The sequence below is a fragment of the Lepus europaeus genome, chromosome 19 (assembly GCF_033115175.1).
Source record: "Lepus europaeus isolate LE1 chromosome 19, mLepTim1.pri, whole genome shotgun sequence".
Taxonomy (NCBI): domain Eukaryota; kingdom Metazoa; phylum Chordata; class Mammalia; order Lagomorpha; family Leporidae; genus Lepus; species Lepus europaeus.
This window is the reverse complement of record NC_084845.1, coordinates 9325846-9336760: the sequence shown is the minus strand read 5'-3', so window position 1 is coordinate 9336760 and position 10915 is coordinate 9325846.

Here is a 10915-nt window from a genome sequence, read left to right as displayed (position 1 = left end):
TCTCCCTCTCCCTCTCCCTCTCCCTCTCCCTCCCCCTCTCCCTCTCCCTCCCTCTCCCTCTCCCTCTCTCTCCCTCTCTCTCTCTCCCTCTGCCCCAAATGGCCACAACAAAGCCAGGAGCCAGGAACACCCGGGTCTCCCATGTGGGTGGCAGGGGACCAAGCGCCTAGGCCATCTGCCTTCCCAGGTGCATTAGCAGGGAGCTGGACTGGAGGTGGAGCAGCCGGGACTTGAACCAGCACTCATGAGGGATACTGGCGGCACAGGGGGTGGCTTAGCCTGCGCCACCATGCCACCCCCAATGCTGCTTTGGTTGGAATCCCGTCGGCTGCATCTTGGGACGGGCTGGGACACCTCCTATCGGTGATCCCAGCCGCGTATCAAGCAGGACCTAACACTGGCAAAGTGGAAGCTGGCGGCAGTGCTGGGCCTGACCCTTGGTAGCTTCAAGGCCACCTGTTTCCACAGTTGGCTACTGCAGCCCAGGCTGACGGTGACGACACTTGCCGTGAGCCAGCAAGTGTGAGGAAAGGGGTTTCTCCTGGCCTGTGCCTGGGGAGGTGCAGGTGAGCCCCACAGGAGGGAGCCTGACGCCCACCCAAAGGAGGCAGCCCAAGCCTCCACAGAGTCACAGCGGGTGATGAACGGGGCCGCGGAGGGGATGGTGGTCCCCAAGCACCAGGAGCAGGGAGAGGGGTCAGGGCCAGTCCTGGGGACGACAGACCCTCTCCCTAAGGTAGCAAAGATGCCCCCTCTTAGTAACAAGGGGTCTCCCGCCCAGCTGCCCAGCACAGACCCCAAGGCCATCATTCACTGGCTCCAACTGGGTCGCTCGCCCACACCTCAGCCAATCACTGCTGTCAGAAGACAGCCGAATCGGAAGCTCTGATTGGCTGAGCCTGGGTCCCCCCTTCCCGGGGCCAGGAGGTCGGAGTGAGTCCCAGGACAAGCAGGTGAGCTGAAACTTAGAAAGGGGGCAAGGGGCTGGTGCTGTGGCGTCGATCCCGCTCTCTGCTGTGGCCTGGGAAAGCAGTAGAAGATGGCCCAAGTCCTTGGGCCCCTGCACCCACATGGGAGACCCAGAGAAGCTCCTGGCTCCTGGCTGCGGATCGGCGCAGCTCCAGCTGTTGCGGCCATTTGGGGAGTGACCCAGTGGATGGAAGACCTCTCTCTCTCTGTCTCTGCCTCTCTACCTCTCCTTCTCTCTGTGTAACTCTGACTTTAAGTAAATAAATCTTTTAAAAGGGGGCAGTCCAGTCGTAGCTCAGTGTCTCTTCCCCCAGAGAAGGCCCGCCCCGCCCGCTCTTCCCAGTGTCCCTTTGCTGGGCCATCCGTGCTCCGTGGGTCACCTGGGAAACCACGGTGGGCATGCATTCCCCCAGCAGAACATCACCCGCCCCAGCAGGGTCGTCCGGCTTCTTACCACGGGCTCTGGACCAGCGAGTACACGGTGTATGACTAGGTCACCACTCCTAACACAAGCTCGTGGTGGGGTTAAGCCGCCTGTTGTGCCGCATCCATATGGGCAAAGGTTCGAGTCCCGGCTGCCCCACTTCCGATCCAGCTCCCTGCTAATGCGCCTGGGAAGGCAGCAAGGATGCCCCAAGTGCTGGGAGACCTGGATGGAATTCCAGGCTCCCGGCTCTGGCCTGGCCCAGCCCCAGCCGTGGTGGCCATTTGGGGATCGAACCAGTGGATGGAAGGTTCTCTCTGCCTTTCAAATGAATCTTAAAGCAACAACTCGTTTCCTTGGAGGTAGTGAGTTCCCCATCCGGGAAGGTGTCCAAGCTGAAGCGGAGCGATGTATTTTCCAATTCAAGCTACACGCCGGGTCTCAGCCTCTTCGCTCGTGAGCTGGGTGTCAGGATGGGACCCCCGGCCAGCTCCCGCCTGCGATCCCCGCGGGCGCCACCAGGGGGCGCGGCGCCCCCCACCCGCCACGGCGGCCCCGGGGCTGCGGGAGTCCCGCGCTCCCGGGAGGGTCGGCGCCGTCGGAGGGCCCGGCCCCTCGCCGTGCGTGCGTGCGTGCGTGCGGGCGTGCGTGCGGTGACTCAGGCGCACCGCCCCCTACTTCTCGCGAGGGGGCGCGCACGGCCTCGGGAACCCGCGCGGCGCCGCGTCCATTTTTTACCCGAGCGCCGCTAAATATAGTCGCGGTGCTCGGAGCGGAGCCCGAAATAGCGGCTCCCAGATAAGGCAGACGACTCAGCGCTTCCGGGGAGCGGAAGGGGGGAGGCAGCCGGGGAGCGGCGCCGGCCCGGCCCGGCCTGGCGGCCTCCGCCGTGCCCAGCGCACCCCCGCCCGGGCCCCGCCACCTGCGACCCCGGCCGGGCCCTGCCTTCGCGCCGCGGCCCTCCCGAACCCTGCCTCACCTCCATTCCCCCGTGCCTCTGTCCCCCCCGGACCCCCAATCCTGTCCCCGACTGGGGGGCATCCACGTTCTCCGCCCACCCGAATCGTCAATCTTCTTCTGCCCCTCGGGAATCTGCCCCTGGTCCAGGGCTCCGGGCCGGACAGGAAATCGGTCGACCAGCAGGCCGGGGTGCAGGCTGGGGGCTGCGGGTGGGGTCTCACTTTGTTTGTACGGTGCAATGGCAGCCTTTCTGGGTCTAAGGGACCAGCCGCAGGGCGGGATGAGACGGGGACTGTGTTGGGTCGCATGTTGGGGCCCAGTCCCAGCACAGATGCACCTCACTAAGGTGGCCGTTATGTGATGCCAGAGAGAAAGAGACCCGCCGCTCCGGCTCCACGGAGCCCCCCCCCCGCCGCGACCGCGGCACCTGCAGGCAGGGGGCAGCACCCCACTCCCCAGGGCTTCAGCGACCCCTCTGCCCTGGGCCCCTGCACAGCCCATGGCGCCCGGTGCCCACGGCGGGAGTCGGGCTCCAGCCTTAGGAATGTCCGCTTCTTTCCCCGGAGCTCAAACGCAACACTGTCTGCATTTCCTAGTGGAAAAGTCAGGGGGCACGGGGCGCGCCCAGGGAGATGTTGGGTCCCCGGGGGTTTAGACAGAACTCGGCTGTGGGTGGGAGGCAGCGGCAGGGAGGGCTGAGGTCCCCTTTCCTCCAGCCAGGTGACCCTGTCCCAGGAGGGCACTGGGGAGCCATGGCAGGCTCTAGGCAGGGGCAGGTTTCTGGCTGCCTTGGGGTGAACTATGAGGACGGGGCGGGGTCAGAGGAGCCCCAGCCTGGTGGGGCGGCGGAGGGGAAGGAGGGAAGGGCAGTGTGGGGGGGGGCACAGCTGACCGCTTCCAGGCGGGGAAGACAGATTGGAGGCTGAGAGGCTGGGGGGGGGTGGCGCCCCCCAGGCGGGGGACGGATGCTGGGGTCATCCTGACAGCAAGGGCAGGTGTGGGTGAGGACTCTGTTATGTCTCAGTCACTAGGATTCACCGAGCCGTGTCCCCGGCCTGCGCTGAGCCCCTCACGGAGCGCTCACCACCCAGTGTCTGGCCCCCGGGGCACCGCTGCTCTGCCCATTTGTTTTAGACCGGGAAGACTGGGGCTGGGAGAGGGGCAAGCGTGTGTCCTCCCCAGGGTTTGGCCTTGAAGGCTGTTCAAAGTTGAGGGCAAGGAGATGGAGATCGGAGCGAGGTTAAGAAGGTTGGGGAGGCGTAGCCGTGGCATAGCCGGTGTAGCCGGTAAAGCTGCTGCCCGAGTCCCGGCTGCTCCACTTCCCATGCAGCTCCCTGCTGTGCACCTGGGAAAAGCAGCGGACTATGGCCCAGCTCCTTGGGCCCCTGCACCCGCGTGGGAGACCCGGAGGCAGCTCTGGCTCCTGGCTTCGGCTTGGCCCAGCCCTGGCCGTTGCCGATGGAAGACCTCTTTCTCCCTGCCTCTGCAACTGTTTCAAATTAAATACATCCAAGAAAGAGGAAGACCAGATACAAGGTCCGGGGGCTGGGGCAGGAATTCAGGGAAGGCTGCCTGGAGTAGGAATGAGGGGAGCCAGCAAGGCACCTTCCAGAACCTTCTGACGGAGGGCCTGGATATGGGAGTAGATCACTCCCTGGAGGGGGCTGAAACACCACCAGCGCCCACTCTCCGGCCTCCAGAACCCCAGGGGTGTGTCAGGAGGAGAATGACGCTGGCTGATGACATCTCAGGGACACAGCTCGGGGCAGGCAAAGCCGGCTGTTGTGACGTCGGAGTGATTCGCCGACTGCCAGTTAGTACCAGCCTCTGCAGTCATGCCCTGTGGGGGTGGGGGGGTGAGGCAGGGGAGGAAGTGACAGGCCACGGCGGGGCGGGGGATGCAGTCACCAGTCGCGGAGACCTCGGGAGCTGGGGGGAGGAGGGTCGGGCTTCGCCGTTTGGGGTGGGGTCAGCCTCGCGGTGATGGGCTCCTCACTCGTGTGTGAGCCGCACCTCTCCGGTGAGAGAAGGGGTCAAACGCCAGGGGGCAGCACTCTCTGCGGCGCGGTTCTCACCCTGCTGGCCTCCAGCTGGGGCCGCTGGGCCGCCCCCACCAGGGCTCTCAGACCCCAGACCTCGCTTATCCTCGGGGATGCGGCTCAGCAGGAGTTCGCGCCTCGGGCCGACCCCGCCCCTCGTGACGTCGCCGGCCGCGCGGGGATCCCGACTCAGCCCCTCCCCCGGGGACCGGGCCGAGGAGGAACCCGCGGGGCGCGGGCGAGCCCGGCAGGTTACATAAGCGTCGTGGCGCCCCGAGGGACGGCTCCGGACGTCCTGGCCTGGCCGGGGACAACGGGCGGGGCGCGCCTCTCCCGCCGGGAGCCTGCATTCCTCTGATTCACCCCTGTTTCCGGCCGGCTTGGGCCTCGGTTTCCAGGGTCCTCGTCTCCCCGCGCTCCTGGGACCCCCACAGTTCCGCTGTGTCCTCAACCCGAGCCCCGCGCACAGCCCCGGCTCAGCACCCGTCCCGCGCCATTCCTGGTCCTCTTAGCTTCCGCTTTCCCACGGCCTCCCTTCGCCCACCCACCCCGGGCCCCTCCGGTTCCCCAAAGCCCCGCGCCCCAAGTCCGGCTCCCCCCGACTCAACCCTCCCCCGGGCCCCGCTTCCCGCAAACTGACCCCCGAACTCCTTCTCGTCCCCTGATCCCAGATCTGTCCCCCGAAACTGCCCCCAGAGGGTCCCCCCGGATCCTGTCCCCCGCTGCCCCCTCCCCAGAACAGCCGCCTGGGCCCCGGGCCGGCTCCCACGCCCGGCGCGGGTTCCCAGGCCGCCCTCCCGCCGTGGCCCAGAGACCTAGTTTGCGGCGGCAAAACACTGGTCTCCGGGCAACGGGCTCCGCCCCGCGCCCCGGGGCCGCGCCGAGCGGGGCGGGCCCGCGAGCCCAGCACCCGGACCCCGCGCCTCCGCCGCCAGAGCCCCCCCACCCGGGGCGGGGGCGCAGAGACCCGGAGGCCGGGGCACGGCGGTGCCGAGCCGTCCGCTCGGAACCTCGGAGACGCGCCTGGAGCCCCGGAGGCGGCGGAGGGCGCGAGGACCGCGCTAGGGCGGCGGAGCAGGGCGGTCCCTGGACCGGCAGGGGCCCGGCTCTGGGCGGCACAGCTGGGGCACCCTGGCCCAGGGACGTCCCCTCTCTGCAAAAGTGCGGGCGTTAAGACGCGGCGCTTAGCGCTCAGCGCTCAGCGCGGCGGGAACGATTTCCCGAGTGCGCACACCTAGGGCTCGGAGCGCAATCGCCCGCACGTGCGGCTCAGCCAGCGGGCGTCTACTGCGCACCCACCCCGCGCCAGGCACCGGTGAGCCCTGTGGGTTTGCTGTGGGGACCAAGACCACGATTTCTGCCCGCCTGGGCTTACTCTTTGAGAGTGCGGGGGCAAGAGGGACCGAGAAATACATCTATTCTTAATAAACACAAATGAGCAAAAGGAGCAAGTTGTACAGCCCCCTGGGAGGCTTGGGGCCTCGGCGTGTTACATGCGGGTTGGCCCGGAAGCTGGCGGGAGAAGCCAGGCAGATACCTGGGCTACCGGGATCAGAGGCAGCAGCAAGTGAAAGGCCACGAGGCAGGAACCTGTCCGGCCTGTTAGAGCAGCGGGGGTGGGGAGTGGCAGCGAGTGAGGTCAGAGGGACCCACAGCTCAGCTTGCAGGGTCGGGGTGGGCTGGGGGGTGGCTGGGGGCCCTTGACTTTGAATAGGTCTGGAGCCACGGACACGTTTCCAGCCAACGAGGGACATGAGCTGACTTGATTTTAGCTGGGTCCCTTGAGCACATGTGGGTAGCAGACTTTGGGGGACAAGTGTGAAGCCGGGCGGAGGAGAGCCGCTGTGGTGGTGCAGGCGAGAGAGGTGTTGGAGCGCGGAACTGCAGAATCTGTGACAGGTGCGGCCCCCGGAGCCCTGGGGGGATGGCAGTGGTTCCCCACACCCTCCCCAAGAAGCTGTCAGCATTCTCATTTCCAGATGGAGAAACTGAGGCCCGACAAGGTCACTGGGCTGGCCCGAGCCTCACAGCCCAGTCTGGCTCCGAAGACGGTGCCACTCCCCCAAGGCCTGGAGCTACTACACCCAAGCCTACACTTGACCTTGTGGGCCTCAGGAGCCCTGGAGTAGCTGCACCCCATGGCTATCTGGGGCCCAGCGGGAAGAGTGCTGTCCGGCAGGCACTGGGGTTGTTGGGGAGTCCCGTGCTGGCCCGAACTCCTGCTTTAGAGACGGGCAGGCAGGCACAGGCAGGGCCAGGGCCCGTCCACCCGGAAGCTTTGGGCTGGGCATCCACCTCTCACACCCAATCCCAGCACTGACTGAGGCAGGCCAGCGATGCCTGCAGCGACCTGTACCACAGTCATGCAGATACGTGGGGACGTGGCCCTGGGCTCTGTGGACCAAGCTCGGAAAACCCAACCTTTCTTAATTTTTTTTTTTTTCATCTCAGCCTCTGTCTTGCTATCTCTGCCCTTTGTCTCTCCCCTGCCTCCACCCTCAGACTCTTCCACCTTCACGGAATGGCTGCAGGCCCCAGCCCTCCCCACGTGGCTGGGCACCTGGCACCAGGACCAGAGTGTAGAGACCCTGGGCCTGCTGCTCAGAACCCTGCGAGAGCATCTCGCACTCGCTCCCTGCCACCTCTTCCTCACATCCTGACCTGCAGCTGGTTGCTGTGGGACTGGAGGAACGCACCTGCGGAGCATCACCTGGGCCATCCGGACCCCCACCTGCTTGCGCTAGTTACTGACTCTGCCAACAGCTGGGGGCAGGGGGCTCGCTGTCAGGGTCACCGGCGGGGGCCACGGGCTGCTAGGATGTGCGCCCTGCAATTGCTTTGAGAGCAAGTGGACAGAAAAGAGAAGAGGATGGGGATGGAGACCCGGGAAGGCACTCAGAGCGACAAAGGTGGAGACACAGAGATGGGGAGACAGAGAGGGAGCGAGCAGAGGGGCAGGGTCGGAAAGATGCAGAGAGAGAGAGAGAGGGAGAGGGAGGGGGAGGGGGAGGGAGGGGGAGGGAGAGAGAGGGAGGGGGAGGGGAGGGGGAGGGAGAGAGAGGGAGAGCAGGAAGCCTCTTAGGGATCCGATGGTCCCCAGGTGCGTGCTTTCCCTTGGATGAGACAAGGTGCACACGACCAGTGTGTTCTGAGCGCTCCTTCCTGGAAGTGGCCAGGGCCCAGCTCGGCTCCCTCAGGCGCGCCCAGCCAAGTCCCTCCCCAGGCTCACATGCAGGATGCACACGGAACACCTTTATGTAACCTGCCCGCTGTGCGGATCCTGGGAGCTTTACATAACACAGCTGGTGAGTCAGGCGGCAGACATGGGGCTCTGACCTGGCGCGCCCAGAGACAGAGGACCCCCGCCCCACCGGGGCCTGGACCTGGGGCTGCCTGGGAGGCCGGTTGGCTCAGGGTTTCTCGAGGAGGAAGCAGGGCTGTGGGAGTACAAGGGTCTGGGTTGAGGGGCCGCGGCTTAGGGCGCCCCGTATCAGAGCGCTGGTTCCAGCTCCCTGATAGTGCACCCGGGAAGCCAGCAGGTGATGCCGCCCACGTGGGAGACCTGGATGGAGTTCCAGGCTCCTGGCCATGTGTGGAGTGAACATGTGGATGGAGGAGGTTCCACTCTTTGTCTCTCACTTCCTCTGACACTCTGCCCTTCAAATAAGTAAATATAAATGTTTATTTATTTGAAAGGCAGAGTTACAGAGAGGCAGAGAGAGAGCGAGAGGTCTTCCACATGCTGGTTCACTCCCCAAATGGCCACATGGCCAAGCTGAGCCAATCCAAAGCCAGGAGCTTCCTCTAGGTCTCCCACGAGGATGCAGGTGCCCAAGCCCTCAGGCCATCCTCCGCTGCTTTCCCAGGCCACAGCAGGGAGCTGGCTCGGAAGTGGAGCAGCCGGGACTTGAACTGATGCCCATATGGGATGCTGGCGCTGCAGGCGGCGGCTTTACCCGCTACACCACACCACCAGCCCCCAAATAAATAAATAAATAAATAAATCTTAAACAAATAGAGCACAAGGTACTTGCTTGGGGTCACAGGAGTTCAGCAGGGCAAGGATTCCAACGGCAGCTGCTAGTGCCCGTCCATGCTCTCCGTCACCGAGTGGGGAAGTCATAAAATGACAAAAACACCACTGGCGGTCACGGCGCCCCGGTGTGCTGCGCGCACGGGGCTGCTGCAGCACCTCACAGACACCAGCGCAGGGATTCCACAAGCCGCTGGTGCAGGGGCAGGGTCCAGTGACTACATAAGGAGGTCTGTCGCGTCCAGGGCACTTACTAGGCACCGAGCGTTTCACAGGACTCCAGACACTTACAATGCCGGAGCTGGGTGATGCTATCTTCCTCTTCAGGAAGGTAAGAGGCTCAGAGGAAGCCACAGGTCAAGGTCACAGAGCGAGCACTTGAACCCAGGTCTCTCTATCTGCATCTCCGCCAGCTACTCCCACGAGCAGGTGCCCACAAGCGCACACAGGCCATCAATAATTACACGAACGTCCCCAATCCGTGCTTTAACCAGAATATCAGGTGCTCCCCGCCTCATATTCCTTCTCTGCCTCGGGGGCCTAGCGCAGCCTCCAACTCCCTAAACCCCGCACTCCTGGGAAGGACCCCCTCTTCAGTCCTGGCAACGCCTGGGTCCTACCGAGGCAGGCGCCCCTAACGTGCTCCTTCCCCTTTAAGACAGCGAACAGTCGGCCGGCGTTGCCTGGCAACGCTGCGGCGGTTGCCGAGCAACGTCAACAAACGACGCGGCCGCCGTCTCCGTGCGCGCCCCCCCCCCAGCGCGCGCGCCGACGCCCGCGCAGACGTGGTGACGCGACGGACTGTGGAACGCCGTCGCTTAGCAACGCGAGCGCTGTTTGTCCCCGGCCAGGCTGCGAGGCCGCGCAGGGCGCAGCGGACCGGCCGGGGCGGAGAGCGGGGCCCGACCGGGAGCCTGGGGCGGGGGGGAGGCTGCGGTGGTGGGAGCGGGGGAGAACCGGGCCCCCAAATTGCCGGTTTCCCCTGAGACAGCCGCCGGCCGCCCGTCGCCCGCTCCTCCCGTCTGCCCCGCGCCCCCGCCCGGGTACCTGTCCGTCTGCGCCCCCTCCTCCCCGGCGTGGCTGTCTGTCCGGAGCCTCCCGCGCCGCTGGCTGTCTCATTCCCCCCAACAGTCACGGCCAAAATAGAGACAGGCGCACCTCGGGGGCCTGTCGCCCGGCCCTCGGAGTCGCGGGCTCCCGGGGGCGCACCCCCGCGCGGGGGGCCCCCCGCAGCCCCTTCCCCGCCCGCCCCGGCTCGCTTGCCTGTGCTGCCCTGGAGAGCCTCTTCCATCAGACAGGCGGGCCGCGGTCCTCCGCGCCCGGGGCCGGGAAGCTGGCCACGGCTGGGAGGTTCCAAGAGCTCATCTCCAACACCCCCGATGCGCGGCTTCATGTGACCAGGGCTGGGGCGAATCTCCGAGCAGGCACTGGGTGTGTGGCAGGGAGTGAGTGACTGCACCTCTGGTCCTGCCCGCCCGGGGCTGGGTGGACGTGTAACTGGAGCCCTGGTGCCTGTGGGACACACGCGTGTGTGCAGTGGTGAGCCTGAGTGTGTGGAGCCGCCAGTCCCGGCGGTCGTGCGTGGTGTGCGTGTATTACGATTGCTCATTATGTGTTCATTGGTTTGCCTAAGCTCTCTCTTGCACGCTGTGAGGGCAGGGCCCAGGGTCCCCAGCAACGCCAGGCACACAGTAGGAGCGCAGCTGAGCCCTGGGTCGGCTGGTGCATTCTCACGCGTGCCGTGTGCCCGGCAGAGCGCAGGACAGACGGTCTTGCGGCCGTGCGGGGTGTGGGGCACACACCAGGGGACCGGAGTGGGGGCGGCCCTCGGTGCACCCCCATTTTCTCATCTGGGGCTGACGGTTGTGCGCACTGGCGGCACGGCTGCAGGGGCTAAACGGAACCACTTTAGGAAACCCAGGCAAAAAACGCGCGATACCAAAGGTAGCATCGCTCCCTCTCTGTGTCCCGAGCCGGGGTCGCAGGCGCAGGCCGGAGCAAGCAAGCGCCACAAGGGTCCCAGGACTCAGTTTCTTTTCTGTAGAATGGGCACAATCGCAGGCCTGCCCGGAGCGCCTGGCAGGAAGCAATGAATGAATGAAGGCCACCCCAGCCACCTGGGAGTCCTGGTCTTGGTGGAGTGGGGAGGGTTGGAAGCAAGGACCCCTGCCTGCCGGTCCCCAGGCCCCGCTGCTCCCGCAGCCCGGGCTGCCCGCGGCGGGGACAGAGGGGGAGGGGAGCTCCGCGCCGGCCGCTGGCCGCCGCCTGCCCTGGACCGAGGCCCGGAGTGACTGCAGGACCCACAGGGTAACTAGGGCGGGCGGGCGCCTGAGTCACCTCGGAGCAACCCCGGCGCATACCTGGCCGCTGACATCAGCGGCCGGGGCAGCCCCGGCGGCTTAGCCGAGCTGGACTGATTCACAGGCGCGGCGCAGCCAGCCTGGTCGCGGGCACAAGGCCCGCCGGCCGGGGCCGTCTGGCTGCGGGGGC